The sequence below is a fragment of the Typopeltis vanoorti genome, chromosome 21 (assembly GCF_054136105.1).
Source record: "Typopeltis vanoorti isolate ZY-2024b chromosome 21, IOZ_Tvanoo_1.0, whole genome shotgun sequence".
Classification (NCBI taxonomy): Eukaryota; Metazoa; Arthropoda; class Arachnida; order Uropygi; family Thelyphonidae; genus Typopeltis; species Typopeltis vanoorti.
This window is the reverse complement of record NC_143569.1, coordinates 86,408,863-86,426,034: the sequence shown is the minus strand read 5'-3', so window position 1 is coordinate 86,426,034 and position 17,172 is coordinate 86,408,863. Positions and strand designations below refer to the sequence as shown.

The following is a 17,172-nucleotide window of genomic DNA, read 5'->3' as shown; positions in this document are numbered from 1 at the left end:
AAAACCTTAATTTTCATAAATATGAACAAGTCAGTAAATATATATGCTGTGTAATGATGTTTAGACATAAAAAAAAAGTTTGCAAAAATATCATTAAATCAAATTAATTTTATAGCCAAGGATTCATAAGTGAATTATTTTAAAAAATTTATTATTGGTACATAAAATGTTTATGAAATTAAATGCAATAATGCATCTAATATTAAGAATGCCAATTATTTAACTATTTGGTCAAAACAATATTCAGGCTGCAATCATATGATTATGGTATAGGCATTTGAACATTCCTGCTTAGCAGTCTAGTAAATCATCTGGATTTATTACACTGCTAATATTTGTAATCAATCCTTAACCATTTTGATTTCTAATAATGCTTAAGATTCAACTGAGGTATCGAGGTTGCATTTGCACAGTGACTTCATTTAACCTTGTAAGGCAAGTATGCAATTAGGCTGCTTGAGTGGCCTTCAGAAGTTCCTCTATACTACTTTTAATTATCTCTAGCAAATTATGCAGAGACTGCCTCTTTTCTCTGTACAAATTTACAGAAGATATCAGTGAGGAAAAAAGATCTCACAAATTTAATCCTTAGTCCCTAGTAAGTGCTGTATTACATAAAGTTTACAATAACTGGGTTAAGCACTTATTTCCTAACACTAAATACAAATTAAAGATAACAAGTAAGATTGTATTCTTATTGGTTAAACCAAAATAAAAAATGATGGTACAACATGACAAAATTTCATGCCGCCTGGGGCGTCGCCCGATTGAACAAGGCCCCTGTTGTTTTCGCCAGGGAACCAGGACGAACAGCGAAACGTCAGCTACTGGAACAAATCTGAAAACACACCCCAACTCAACATCACCAGAGGAATTAGATAAGTACCAGATCGACATAATAGGGGTGACTGAAAGAAAAAAGACTAAAACTGGTGAGATCTTTCTGAGCAATAAATACAAAATGTTATATTCAGGCAATGACAATCAAGGAAAAGGAGTAGCCATAGTATTCATAGTATTCAACACAAAATACGAGGCTAATCTTCTTGAATGGCAGGCAGTCTCAAGTAGAGTGACAATGCTATTTTTGATAGCGATGTTTTCTCCCTGGTGCAGGACACCAGAGTGTACAGAGGATTTGAAATGGGAAGTGATCACTATTTAGTCTTGAGCAGGATAAAATTGAATTTCATTATTTAAATTAAGGGGATATTAAATCCCACATTATTTTAAAACCGAATAAGAAACTCAAAGATTGGAATCAGAGAGTTTCATGCTGAATATTGTAAACTATAAAGTATCGGCGACCACTAGCGTGAGCTAATGCAAGTGACCCTAGTCTGTAGTACAATACCGGAGAACTCGTAGCAAAGTCGGTAAAATTCTGATCGCTATTCTTAGGTATTTTCCATAATGTAAAAACACATTTCCTAGGAAATGTATGCTGTTATTACATTATGGTGGGAGGTCACTACCCAGACCGGTTTCAGCCTTTTTTGAGGCTTCATCAGTGAGTAGCTAGACCAAATTAATACCAAAGTGTATAGCGAAAAGAACTTATATACTCTGCTATACGAGAAATACCTAAGAATAGCGATCAGAACTTTACCGACTTTGCTACGAGTTCTCCGGTATTGTACTACGTACTAGGGTCACTTGCATTAGCTCACGCGAGTGGTCGCCGATACTTTATAGTTTACTGTATTCGGCATGAAATACTCTGATTCAAATCTTTGAGTTTCTTATTCGGTTTTAAAACAATGTGGGATTTAATATCCCCTTAATTTAAATAATGTTTATATCGCCGAAATGAAGCTTATTAGCTCTTTATATTTAAGTAATTGAATTTCATATTGAAAAGAATAACATGTAAGAAAGTTTTAAAGCGAATAAAAGTTGAGCAGCTCTCAGATGTAAACTATAGACTAACATACACAAAGATTATTGAAGAAAAAATTAAAGAGTTTGAGAACAGGAACCAAACCTTGGAGATTCAGTGGCAAGCTTTGAAGAAAACCCTGATTGATTCAGCCAGAGGCATGTGGTGAGGTTGTCTGCAAGGATAGAAAAATCAGGACTCCATGGTGGACACAGGAAGTTAAAGAGGCAGTGAAGGAAAAGAAGAAATCATATCAAAAGTTCCTGGCAAATAAGTCAGCTTTTGCTCTTAGAGAATACAGAGACAAATGTAAGAAAGTGAAACTCTGTGTAAAACTAGCTAAACAAAAGTCATGGGAGGACTTTGGCAAGAACATAGAAAATAAATATCAAGAATGTGGCAAAATATTCTGGAGGCTGTTGAAAATGCTCAGAAATGGAGGAAAGAGTGCTGTAAAAGAAATTAGAGATGATAAAGGTGATATGAAAACAGGAGAAAAAGATATCCTTGAAGTATGGAGTAATTACTTTGAAAAATTGCTAAATGAAACGAGCAGTAATGACAGCACAGTGGTAAAAAAATACTCAACAGGCATACAGTCAGGAATACATATCCATACTTGAAGTAGAAAAAGCCATCAAAGGCTTGAAATGTAGAAAGGCAGCAGGAGTAGATGATATTCAACCAGAAATGCTGAATTATTATTATTATTATTCATGACACCTCCAAGGAGTCCGAAGACTCATCGCGGGAGGACACCTACAACTGTCTCAACTACTACACCGAACCTCTACTACGAATCATCTCCATCAACGCCATCTACGGCCCACCTCCACCACTACCACAGCTAGTATTTTTTGTCTGTAAATTGCGTGTGTTCTGAAGGGCCGATTTGTCTGTATGCGGGATGAAAAACCGGAGTTTCTGGGAGAAAAAACCCTGCTACCTCTGTACGAGATCGGCTAACTCACCTTCAATTCAAATCGTCCAGATAAAGATTCCTCCTGTCGCGACGAGAATCGAACTTAGGCCTATTCTAATCAAAGGGCGCAATGTACTGTCGTTCTTCCAATTGCGCTACGGAGGTGCTTATGGTGATATAAGAGTCTTACAGTGGCTGCACTGCATAGTTCAAAAAGCCTGGACAGAGGGACGAATTACCGATGATTGGAGTAGAGCTCTAATAGTGCCCATATATTAAAAGGGAAATAAAACTGAATGTGAGAATTACAGAGGTATTTCCCTACTAAGTGTTCCTGGCAAGATCTATGCAAGTATACTTGAGAAACGGTTGAGAAGAATTGTGGAAGAAAAGCTTGGTGAAGAACAAGCTGGATTCAGGCCAAATAGAGGCTGTCAGGATCAGATCTTCACTTTACGACAAATAGTCGAGAAACCATGGGAATATAACAAAGATCTGTATTTAAGTTTTGTCGATCTGGAAAAGGCATATGACAAGGTGCCAAGAGAGAAGCTATTCAATACGCTCCAGTTATATGGTGTCAATGGGGAATTATATCAAGTAATACTTAGTCTGTATTTGAGTTGTAAGTCGGCAGTTAGAATTGAAGGATGTACAGGAAGATGGTTTAATGTTAAATCTAGTGTGAGACAAGGATGTACATTATCCCCTCTGTTATTCATTATCTATATGGATCACATTATGAAGGAAAGTGGTATTAAACATGATATCAGAATTGGAGTTGTTAATGTCAGCTCTCTGCTTTATGCGGATGAAGTTATACTTCTGAATAAATCCGCTACAAGTTTGCAAGATTCCCTGACTAAATTGAATAACTGTTGTAATAGATATGGTATGAAGGTCAGCAATAAAAAGACAAAGACAATGAAAATAGGCAGAATCATTGAAAATGTCAACTGTGTTGTGAATGGAGAACCTGTGGAACAAATAAAACCTTTCAGCTACTTAGGCACGATTTTTACTGAAGATGGTAAATTAAATATAGAAATAGACAACAGAATCAGCAAAGCTGGTATGGTAGGAAGTCAATTGAATAAATTCATATGGAATAAGAGAGAAATTAGTTGGAACACTAAATTAGCTGTATACAAGACAGTGTTCAAACCAGTTTTAACTTATGGATCTGAAAGCTGGGTCAGAAGTAAAACACTTGACCAAAGACTAGAGACTGCAGATATGAGAGTCCTGAGAAAGATTAGAGGCATGAACAGATGACATCAATGGCAATATCAGATTAAAAACAAGTATATTAGGAAAGAATTTGACATTGTCAGCATCCAGGAATGATTTAGCAGAGCTAATCTCAGGTGGTATGGTCACTTAGTTAAACAGAATGGGCGAGGAAAGATTAGCAAAACAAGTGTTCTCTGCCAGGTTGGCAGGAAAACGACCCAGTGGAAGACCAAGATATAGGTGGATTGATACGGTACAATGTGCCTTAGACGATAGAAATATAAGATCTGATAATGATAATATTGGAGTCTTGACAAGTAATAGACTGATTTGGAGGAAAATTGTAGATAGGAAGTTAGTAATGATGTAAATTTTTCATGTAGTACTATCATATCCTGTACACCCCTTGAGGGTACATGTCAGGAATTTGATGATGATGATGATGAAGTAAGATTAATTAAAGATTAATACAGCTAAATCAATGTAGGTAACAGTCAATGGAAAAAAAAAATACTGACCTTTCTTAAATCACAATGCTGACAGCTAAGCTGCTCTTTCAATTCCCCGATCATTATTTCCTAACTCCTACTCACTGTAAGTTGTCATATTCAAGCAACAGTGATCATGGAAAAGGAGAAGAAATTAAGACAACATACACTAACATGAAGATAAACTTCTTGCATGGTAGCACATTTCAAGAATGCTGTGATCAAATTTCAAAATGGGAAATTGGACAATGAGGCATTTTATGTCTGTGGTTCCATAGAATGCTTGACTAAAAAGTAGCTGACAAAGGAAAAACTATTTTTTGTTGGACATCTAAACAACAGAGTAGAAAATGAATCCCAGATACCTTGGGATATTTTGGAGAAAAAGAACAAAGCTAATATATAACAAGTAACTGCAGGATTTCTACATATGCTGTACTACACAAAAGTAAGATGAATCTAATGTTTTTGAATTATTTATCCTAGCCTGACCTCTGGAGGGGAAGAAAAAAAAATGGAACTACATTAAACAATTTCTAGAGTCCTTTCGTATTGGAATTTTCTTCTGTCTGGGGTTGTTCTGGTTGCTGTATGGGTTGAAGATGGGTCCTCCACATTCTTGGAATAATTAAGCCACCAATTTTGTTCAGATTTGGATGATGATTCAACATTTTGCAAGCTTGTTTGAATTTTCTTTCAAACCAGGTTTTGGTGCAGAGCAGGGACTTAGTGCCTTTCCAGTCAAATCTGTGGCTGTTTAGAGTGTGTGGTCTGATAGGCCTGTTTTACCATACTAGAGGTATTTAATGCAGCATTTGTGTTCATCTTCCATGTGCTCCGCTCCAGGTATGGCAAAATAATTTTTACCTACAAAAAGAAGGTATGGCCATGGGCTCAACACTTTCGCCACCAATAGGCAATTTTTACATGGAAGACTCTGAGCAATGAGCTCTAGATTTGGCAAGCGTAAAACCCAAAGTCTGGCTCAGATATGTTGATGATATTTTTGCCATTTGGCCTCACAGATGCAAAACATTAAATACATTCCTAAGCCAGATGAAAAACGTATCCAATTCGCCACTGAAATAGAAAACAACAACAACTCTCTTCCTTTTCTAAACATACTCATTACACGTCTTCCCTCAGACTGCATCTCCTTCACTATCTACCACAAACCTACACATACATAAAAATTCACACTGGCATCCAACACAAAAACTAGGAGTCATCAGCACCCTCAAACATAGACCCCTAACAATTTGCTCCAACAAACAAGCTCTGAACCAAGAATTTGAAATTATTAATCAAATATTTGTAAAAAATGGCTAACAGTTCACGAGATCCTTCATAAAAATGCCATTAAAAGCAAAAAAGATTACAAGAATACCACAGTCATACCCTACATTAGGAACATTTCAGAAAAAATAGATAGAACACTACTTAAATACAACACTAAGACAACCTTTAAACCCCCAACAAAATTAAGAAATTTACTTAGCTCCTCCAAAGATTCTCTTCTGTACTTTGTCCACCCAAGGGTTTGCAAAATTCAATGTACCTGTAACCTACCTTACATAGGGGAAACAGGATGCACTGTTAATTTTAATGTGTTTATATTAAATCTTATATTATATCTTTGTTGTCTGCCATTGTAAAATTTTATTAGAATTGTTTCATTCCTAATTTTTATTTCACTTATCTTAACTTTAATTTAACCTTAACAGTCATAATTCTGAGCTCTTAATACATGGCCTGATTAAGTCTCTTATTTTTAATCCTCTCATTCAACTTTAATTCCCCCTTTGTCTCAAGACTGCAATTATGCTTCTACATGTGCATAAAACTTTAGAATTAAGAAATTGCCTCTGGCTGGAGCCAATCTCTTTGTCTGAACTACTGGCGTTTTTCTAAATTGAATTCTGAAAATTTATTTGTTTTCTGATTGCGCCATCAAAATTCGTAGATAGGAGTTGAATATCCTTCCAAAGAAAAACACTCTGCAAAACACAGAACTTTCCTCTCTTACTTATTACTAAATCGAGCAATGCAAAATTACTAATTTTCAGTCGTGGCTACTTAACACTCTAGGTCACACAGATTCGATTTTTATGAGCAGTGCATTGTTATGCAGGAATCAGGCAAATTATTTGACAAACAAAACAATTTATTCATGCAAACTGAATATACGGAAGAGTTAAAACTAATTACACAATTATTTCAGAGCTCTATACTTCTTCAGCAATTATGTTATGAATTATAAACAATCCTCTTAAGTTAAGAACTCTTTCTTACACAACGCATCTATGGTACCACTTTAGCTATTACTTAGTTGCACATAGGGCAATTTTACACATGCTAAACAAAGGGCAGGCTTAGCTAATAAACAATATTTAAACATATCAAAATTTCACCTCAAATTAATGCTATTCTATCTCACATAACTGAACAAGTTAATTCAACAATTAGCTAAATGCCTTCAATCCTCAAGTATCATTAACATAAAAATCTTGAAAGAATTCTCCATCACAAATTCTGCCTCTAGTGAAAAACAATATATTAAACCTTACTTTGAATATCATCGTCTAGTCCACATTAGTAGATTCAGGAATTCACTATCCTCTATTCAGTGGCATAGCTAAAGCTGTTGCCACCTGGGGCGGTCTCTGAGTTTGCTGCCCCTCTCAATACTCACCAAAAATACTACAAAAAGTCAAAACGACATATAGGGAAATAAATTAAAACACTATGTTTAGTTTTGAAGTAAAACTTTAATTTCAACATTCTAAAATGTTATTTTTCTTGCTTTTCTGTTAGCAAAACCATCGATGCCATTGGCGAAGTCTATTTCATAGTAATGTAGGTAATTCTTAATCAGATTTTATTTAAAAAAACTCCTTTCACAACTAGCAACACTTACAGCAATTGTGAGGAAATTAGCAGTAGTATTACAATATTTGGAATTGAGTTCTCCAGACTGTATTTTAGAATTAACTGCAAAAGTTCAAAAAGGTTCAAAGTGCCACCCAGGGTGGACCACACCCTCTGCAACCCCCTTGCCTACACCACTGCCTCTATTACGTTCAAATCTTGGCTACGCACACGGGTACCTTTCTCTTTTCAAGATTGATGAGGGGGCTTATTATTTCCTAGAACGTCAGGAAAGTTGGCGGCTTGAAATCCAGAACTGATCCAGAACTTCAAAACTCTAACGGGTTATCTCGCATTTCGGGCGACTGTTGGCTGGAACGTGGGTCTCCGACCTTGAATCGGCATCACTTTCTCGGACATTGGTATGACCTCATTTCTACTACAGCCTACAAAAAGACCCACTAATGAACTACGAACCACCCCCAACGACGAATACCAAAACTCTATTGAGACTGTCTGACCCCCGAGTAACCTCCTTTTATCTTGCTCATTTTACCTTGGGTCCTGCTATGATTTAATTCCCTCGGGTACTTCGTAAGTCTGCACCCACCACCTCTTTCGTCGTTGCGTTAAGGCGGGGAAACCCTGTCTTACTTGACATTCGTGATAGTGATTGCCTTAGGTCATAAGGTTAATCCGTCTGGAACTTTGTCACAATTTAATTTACACTTAACTTTCTTTGTTCTTTACAGGATTTTGGTGGTTATATTATTTAACAATTCACTTAAATTTACTTCCATATTACAAACATAAAAAAATTGCTGATTCATCAAGTATTTTATATGGATTTTAGTTTTCCAGTAAAATCGGTATATAAGGAAATTTTTATGAAAAATCCTTCTATGCAAGATTTTACAGCACCATCCCAATCAGAAAGGATGAACACAAACGACACATTAATACTTTCAGTATGGTAAAAGAGGCCTATCATACCACGCACTCCTAACATGCCACAGAATTGACTGGAAAGGTGCTAAATCCCTGCACTGCACAAAAAAAAGCTTGTGAAATGTTGAAACATCATCCAGATATGAACAAAAATGATGGGTTAATTATTCCAAGAATGTGGAGGAACTATCTTCAACCCATATAGCAACCAGAACAACCACAGAGAGAAGAAAATCTCAATAGGAAAGGACTATAGAAATTGTTAAATGCAGATCCGTTTTTTTTTCTCACTAGAGGTCAGGCTAGGATAAATAATTAACACAAACATTTAGATTCATCTTAGTTTTGTGTAATACAATGTCACATAGCTCGTATCTTGTACATACGTATGTTTTCCTGATGATGTTCTCAATACAGAGGTCAAAATGTCAATTGTTACTTGCTTAAGTAATTATTCTAACACGTGTTGTGTCTCCATAAATTCTTCACTATGAATGCTGACCACCATGTAACCTAAAAAGAAAGAACTGTCTTAATCCATGGAGATTTGACCCACAAGCAATGCAGCAACTACAGTGAAAGTAATTCTCGTACAATTACTCCCTGCATGAGACTGCCCCAAATTTGGGAGATATACATTTTGAGAACATCAGCCCAATGGCCAAGAATACCTAATATAACCTGCTAGGGGGGGGCACCATCAGGACTTGAGGAAAAACAGTAGTTTTTTCTCTTTGACCTCATTTGCTGTTTTTAGTGCCTGCGTGTCTTAATCTTATGTTCCCATGAAGATGGCAATGTGATGTTGCCGAAATATAGGAAGCATATATTAAAGTTTATTTTAATTTATATTCCAGTATATGTTGTGAATTCCTTAAGTTATTTAGTAATCAAGTAAGATGAAAATTGATGTTTTTCATGTTAATTAATCGGCTAGCCTTTCTAAAACACTGTAGAGCCAGCAACTTGATACAGAACTGCATTAAGCTAAAAAAGAAGTATACTTCAGCCAAATTGCTCCGTATCTATGCCAGTTTGAAAAAAGGTTTGTTGAGAGAACAGATCCATTAGGCCTGCAAAAATTTAGCAGTTACTCAAGCCAGCGCTGTACAACAAAAATCAGAGTTAGAGTTACTTAAATCCCAATGTTTGGGATATTCTAGAGGATTACAGATGACTCGACAAAGCACGTTACTTAAGAACAAAGAAAAACTAATAGCAAAGTTTCAAGCACTAAAACAACAAGAAAGCAACAGAAAATCACGACGCCACATCCAGAGGAATAGCCAATTACAAACCAACATATATAAGGATCAGCTAATCACCTACCTATGAGCGAAGTTGGGAGCAACTAACCATCAACAGACCACGGCCAAGTGATCAACAAATCCAGCTACAACCTTTCACTTCTTCAGAAAGGCCTGAACTATGCCACTGCACCAATCAGTTAACAAATGAGATTTTATTTATCACATTGAAAGAGGTCTAAAATCCCTCCCCTCCAATTTAGCTGATAAAATACAAATGGAAACACTGTACATATTAAACTCTAATAAACAAGTTGCAACCTAACCAGAATAGAAAAATTGGGCCTTAAATCCTTAAAAAATAACCCAGACATCGTGATTACAAAAGCAGATAAAGGTAATGCTAACATTGTCCTTGATCAGACAGCATACCTGGAAAAATTAACCAAGTGGTATCCAACCACAACACATACCAAATGGTGAATTACAACTGCATCAAAAGGAAAACAACAGAATTAATCAAATCAGTGATCACATGGCCAGAGGAAACACCCAAAAAATTAATATCGCAATATGCCCGTGCTTCCCAAATTTATGGCCTGCCAAGAATATGCAAAACAAACATACCACTACGACCAATAGTTGAAGGAATCAACAGCCCTAATTATCACCTAGCCAAGAAATTAGCGGCCAAACTCAAGGAGTTGGTAGGTCATCCCCCCCACATAAAAAATACACAACACGTCATAAACAAGATTAGAAACTTCACACACAACGACAAAGATCTATTAGTCAGATATGTTGAGGATATTTTCACCTTTGGCCCCACGGTCATGAAACATTAAATATGTTACTAAGCCACCAGAACAAACAACACAATCGTATCCAATTCACCACTGAAATTGAAAGCAACAACTCTCTTCCTTTTCTAGACACACACTCACCACACAAATTCCCTCAGGCTGCCTCTCATTCAGTGTCTACTGCAAACCTACACATGCAGACCAATACATACATAAAAATTCATACATCCAACACAAAAACTAGGAGTGATCAGCACCCTCAAACACAGAGCCCTAACAATTTGCTTGAATGAACAAGCTCTGGACCAAGAATTTGAAATTATTAACCAAATATCTGTAAAAAAAAAATGGTTACAAAAAAAAAAGTTCACAAGATACTCCATAAAAATGCAATTAAAAGCAAAAAGATCACAAGCATGCCATACCCTATATTAGGAACATTTCCGAAAAAATAGAACATTACTTAAATACAACACTAAGACAACAACCTGTAAATCCCCAGCAAAATTAAGAAATTTTCTGAGCTCCTCCAAAGATCCTCTTCCAAAACTTGTCCACTCAGGGGTTTACAAAATGCAATGTAACCTACATTACATAGAGGAAACATGACATGCCATTCCAATCAGAAAAGATGAACAAAAATGCCACATTAAATACCTCTGATAGGAATTTTTACTATGGTAAAATAGGCCTATCGACCACGCACTCCAAACATGCACAGAATTGACTGGAAAGGCACTAAGTCCCTGCTCTGCACCAAAATCTGGTTTGAAAGAAAATTCAAAGAAGCTTGTGAAATGTTGAATCATCATCCAAATCTGAACAAAACTGATGGTTTAATTATTCCAAAAATGTGAAGGACCCATCTTCAACCCATATAGCAACCAGACAGACAGAAGGAAATTCCAATATGAAAGAACTCTAGAAACTGTTTAATGTAGTTCCATTTTTTTTTCTTCCCCTCCAGAGGTCAGGCTAGGATAAATAATTCACAAACATTAGATTCATCTTACTTTTGTGTAGTACAGCATATGTAGCTTGTATCTTGTACATATGTATGTTTGCCTGATGATGATGACCTCAATACAGAAGTTGAAACGTCGATTGTTACTTGTTTAATGTTAAGTAATTATTCTAACACGTGTGTTGTGTCTCCATAAATTCTTCATTATGAGACTACCGTGTAACCTTAAAAGAATAACTCATGGATTGCTCACATTAGAATGAATTTGCAGACTAGCTGCATTGTTGTTGTTGTTGTTGTGCACTAGGACGTGGTCTCGAGACTGCCATAGCACAACAGCAGAGGAGTAATAATCACAAAGGTTTTGGCTGAGGTTGACATTAAGGTGATCAGGATTTAGTGCAATTTCTGTTGATTCTAAGATTTTTCTTTCAAGTTCATCATAGCATTTGTAAATAATTTTGGATCTATCCCAATAGCAGCATAATTACTTGAAATGTTGAATTGTTGAAACCAGAACAACCCCAGACAGAAGAAAATCCCAATACAAAAGGACTTTAGAAATTGTTTAATGTAGTTCCGTTTTTTTTCTCTCTCAATAGAGGTCAGGCTAGGATAAATAATTAATAAACATTTAGATGTATCTTACTTTTATGACAGCGTCTCATAGCTTGTATGTTTTCCTGATGATAACCTCAATACAGAAGTGGAAACATCGATTGTTACTTGTCTAATGTGAAGTCAAGTAATTATTCTAACACGTGTGTTGTGTCTCCATAAATTCTTCACTATGAATGTTAATGATTTAGAACTTTGATGATGTACCAAAGCAATGTTTTTTATATATCTTTTTTTTTTTTTTTTTTTTTCCTTCTATGTATTGTGCACTCAATAAAGTCTTCTAGAAAGACAAAACTAGTAGTGCCTTTAAAAATAAATTAGTTATTTTCTATTTTAACATTCGGCTCACGTGGTCATATAAATTAGTTTCCTGAAAACATGTACAATAGCCGTGAAAACATAATATATGAAAAGTAGAGCCGAGAAGTTTCAATTTGCCATTAGCAAAATATTAAAAGGAGAGCATTATGGATCCATAATGCCCTCCTTTATCATGCTTTGAAACATAACTTTTAAAAATTTATCATGTTATGAAAACATAACTTTCTCATAAACTTTCTGGTACATTTTCGAGATGTTTAAAATTTTCCACATTTGGCTATAAAATATAAATGGATCTATAATATCATCCATTATATAGTTTATTTATTCCAAATTAATTCTCTTTGCTTGACAAGAGTGGTCTGAAAAGTTCTCAGGCTTGACCATAGATGGCAACACTATCGGCAAGATTTTTTGTTTTTCAAGTTGGTTCATCTGTCATAAGCATCCATGTGAAACTGCAAGTCACTCTATAAAGTAGTTTGTTTCATAGAGCTGTCTGAAGCAAAAGCGTTGTCTGTATCCCTTGAAATGGATAAACTTGAGTATCGTGCGGTTATAAAATTCTTTGTAAAAGAAGGTTTAACACCAAAAGAAATTCGTTTGAAGTTCATAAAAGTTTATGGGCACTCTTCTGTACAGAGTTACGTACCAGCCTTGAAGATGATCTACGTGAAGGACGTCCAAAAAGTGTCTCTCAGAAATCATTGATCAAATGCACGATATGGTATTGGATGACTGGCGAATCAAAGTGCATAAAATTGCTGAGACTATAGGAATTTCAAAAGAACATGTAGGACGTATTTTGCATGGAGAATTGCAAATGAAAAAGCTTTGTGCAAGATGGGTGCTGCACTTGCTCACAGCAGATCAAAAATGCACTTGCATGAAAATCTCTAAACAGTGTTTGGAGCATTTTAACAAGAATAAAACTGATTTTTTATGTCGATATTACTATGGATGAGACTTTGATTCACCATTACACACCAGACTCCAAACAGAAGTAAAAACAGTGGACAGAAACTAGTTGTTCAGTGCCAAAGAAGACAAAGTCCATCAGCAGGAAAGGTCATGGCATCGGTGTTTTGGGATGCTAAAGGCATTTTGTTTATTAATTATCTCAAAAAGGGTAAAACAATAACTGGGGAATATTATTAAGATCTTTGAACCAGACTAGATGCCAGATTTGGCTCCCTATGACTTCTATCTCTTCCCAAAACTAAAACTCTTCCTTGCTGGTCAGCGTTTTTCTTTGAATCAAGAGGTGACTGCAGCTGTAGAGGGGTATTTTGCAGATCTTACTGAGAACCACTACAGGGGCGGGATAATGGTGCTAGAGCATCGCTGGAATAAATGTATTAGTCTCAAGGGAGATTATGTTGAGTAAATAATTTCGAAATTATAAATTCGTTTTTTCATTGTTAGGTGGGGAACTTTTCATACCAGTCTTATATATAATATTTCATTATGCACTCGCTCAGAGTTCATTTATGATGAATTTAAACCTTTTGACAATAAGTTTGCTATGGTACATTTAGTAGAGGCTTGTTGCTCCTTAAAGGTTTCTGTACAGCCTATGATCAGAACGAACAGTTTGTAACACCTATGGCAAGTGAAACTTAAACTGATGCACCAATAAAAGGCAAATATATGCCTCTGTGCAGAGTTCATGTTCTTTAAATTAGTGTTTTTCAAACTTTTCTAATTGCAACCCATAAATACTCTGAAAAGTGATAGAGGTAGCACAATAACAGGAAACTCATGGCAAAGGTGGAGCAAGATCCAACAACTGCTTTAAAAAAAATTTCATCTTTAGCTCCACTTAGGGAGTATTAGAACAGATTCTACAATTTGCTTTTAGCAATAAGGTTGAGATATGAAAAGTGTAGTACTCACATTTCAGAGTTATTACGTTATTAAAACATACAATCCATTTTAATAAATTAAAAAGCTAACAAAATTAATATCAAAAATGATTTTATTAATATTTAAAATAAAATATTAAAAAAATTAAAAAAAAATACAAAAGCAGAAATTAGAAAATATTTTATTTAATGCAACAGGTGTGTTGCCATAAAAGGAAGGATTGATTTTTATTCACAGGAATAAACAGATCTTTGCTTGCTACACCTATTCTTTCAGAAGACTGGAATGCGAATGTCCCTGTATGTCAATAAACCTCACCTTCACAACAAACACCATACTGCAAATGCAAGAAACACATGTCCCTTTATTATATCATGAAATACAGTATGGAGATAATTAGAGTAATCTATATACTAAGTGCAGCAATAATTAGTGGAAATCGGATAAAATTGAAAAGAAATCACTCTGCATAATGAAAAGCAATTCCTCTTTCACAGATAGTATGATGCATACAGGCAAGAAAAACTAATACCAAACACAGTAAGTACTTGGTTCTCAGAATCGATTTTAAAATTTCAGTTGCACAAAATATGTGTTCATAATGTAGTCATTGTGTGTGGATAACCTATTTGATAAATATATAAAGCAGATATATATATATATATATATATATATATAAAACTTGAAATCAAAATTGCATTTGAAACTTTCTTTATCATTAAGACAGTTCATCAATACTAATTTTATGAATAAAATTTAATCAAAAACATTCAAACTAACATGCAGTACATATTTAAAACTTTGTAAAAAAAAATGCAGACACTTGAAGTGAATCATGGAATATGACACAGAAACTGTTGGCATGAATGTATTAAAACTGAGCAATCTGTCGAGATACACTCTGATTTTTTTTTATTCTATTTCATTAAAAAATAAATATTGGATGTCACCTGCAGTTTGAAAAAAACGCTGCTTTAAATTGTGCAAATCACAGCAACTCCAATGGTAAAGGTTATGTTTTCATAATCTCTTTGGTAAATTTTTTAAACTAAGTTCTTTCTACATGTGGTTATAAAATATGGTTTGATCTTTAAAAATTCTCCATTTCGATATAATAAAACTGTCATTAAATTTTATAGGAAACATTTATTTTAAAAAAAATATCCTAAAAATCATAACAAATGCACTTATTTCCTTAAATAACAAAATAAATATATTAAAGAAATGTTTATTTTAAATTGTGAAATATAGAGAATAATTACAGACGAAACAAATTACCAATAAATTATGATGTAGAAAAAATAATTTTTTTCTGTGTTTGTGGGAGAAGTCTACATCCAGTTTCTTCCTAAATATTTGAAAAACACTTTTCATGAGTGCACTAGTAGTTGGTGCAGAAAGAAATTTTCTTTCGGAAACTGTACAGCAGAAGAAATTGATTCATTAGCCCTTAAATTTCTTCTTCTTTTTTTTGAACACTTGAGTATAGCATGGTATTCAATGAAATCATTTTACCTGTTGTGTATTTGCATAGATTTTGCCTATTTGTCATCTGCATTCTGACTGCTTACTTGTTCTTTCATTATAGTTTGATATTTCAGTTGTTGTTTTTAAACAAATTTATCACTATGCTTCCATTTTTACACGATTATTTATCGACACATTCCAAATTTCAACATATTTGAAAAACACTAAAAGGTTGGAATCTGCAGCATATTTCATATACTGGGCAGGCTAATGTGAAATGATCCAGTTTTCTGAACAGTAAGGATTAACTGGTTTACTGAAGGCACTTCATTCATGTAATTAAGTAATGGTGATTTTCTCCAGGTGATGGAAATCATCTGGCACTTAAAGGTATTCAAACATCTATGCTGCAGTAGGATCCAAACACATAAAACCTTTTGTGGCTTAACTGTTTCTAATGTATTTTTATTTTTAATCCCTAGTACTAAGTTACTTGGTCAAGGGCTGTGGATTTTGGTCAGATCAGATGCAATTCTAAGTTTGATGAATATGATAGTAGAAAACATACCAAAAGAATGAAACAGATGCATTATTTGGCTAATGGTATATTCCCAGAATATTTGGTCAAATTGTCTTAACCACAGCTAGTATGAAGCATTACATTTAGTAAAAATGTATGAAACCTAGACTATTCAGAGAATAAATTATTAAAATCATGCGAGATATCACAATTTATTATTAAGTAGAGAGCACAGGTGGAGGTTACAAAAAAAAGTAAAATTTTTTTTTTTTTAAATCTGTTAAGCTGACAATTGTGACATCTACTTAATAGATGAGAGGTAGACAGTGTAAACTCATTCATGCTGAGATTAGATTTAAGTAATCACGATTCACATTTACTTAGGAAACCTCCTCTGACATTGACATAGGTCCCATCCCTTAGACTACTAACTACTTCTAACATCCTCCATGCAGGCCTAATATATTCCAACATTCATGACTAACCTCAATGCATGCATTCTAAGGCTTTTGGCTGCTTGCAGAGTGAAAAAGCTGAGATAACCAAGATCAAATAACTCAGATTCGGTTCAAAAGGCTAATTTTTGTTTCTGAGAAATTTCTCTCACATTAGCAATGAGAAAGGAGCCTGGATCTTTTTGAAAGGGAGCCCATTTCTCACGCTTTTTTAAAAATAATGTTTGCAATGGGGTACTTAAACTTCTTTGTAAAATATTTTGTTCAAAAAGAAACTATTAAGTTCACTGATATATTTTCATGCACAAGAGGTTGGGAAACCTACAACAAAACTGCCATGTGTAGACAAGTGAATAGTACCAGCCTAGATGTGTATATACATTTATAATTACATGGATGCGAAGCATCCATTGAAGTCAATATAGCCTTTGAGTATTATAGAAATAATATGGATAAGAAGAGTATATTTTTGATATATTTTATCTTGTGGCTGGTTGAGGAGATTAAGATGAAAGAAGGATCTTTCTGATGTATTTCTTTATCAGCAGCAGTTGGTACTCTTAAGGACAA

At 34.7% G+C, this 17,172-nt stretch overlaps 1 protein-coding gene across 1 annotated transcript in view; it reads right to left on the bottom strand.

Moving 5' to 3' along the window:
* The window catches only part of LOC150095074 (WD repeat-containing protein 44), a 362,406-nt gene that overhangs the window by 294,262 nt on the left and 50,972 nt on the right, over window positions 1-17,172 (bottom strand). The gene's annotated exons all lie outside the window — the stretch shown is intronic.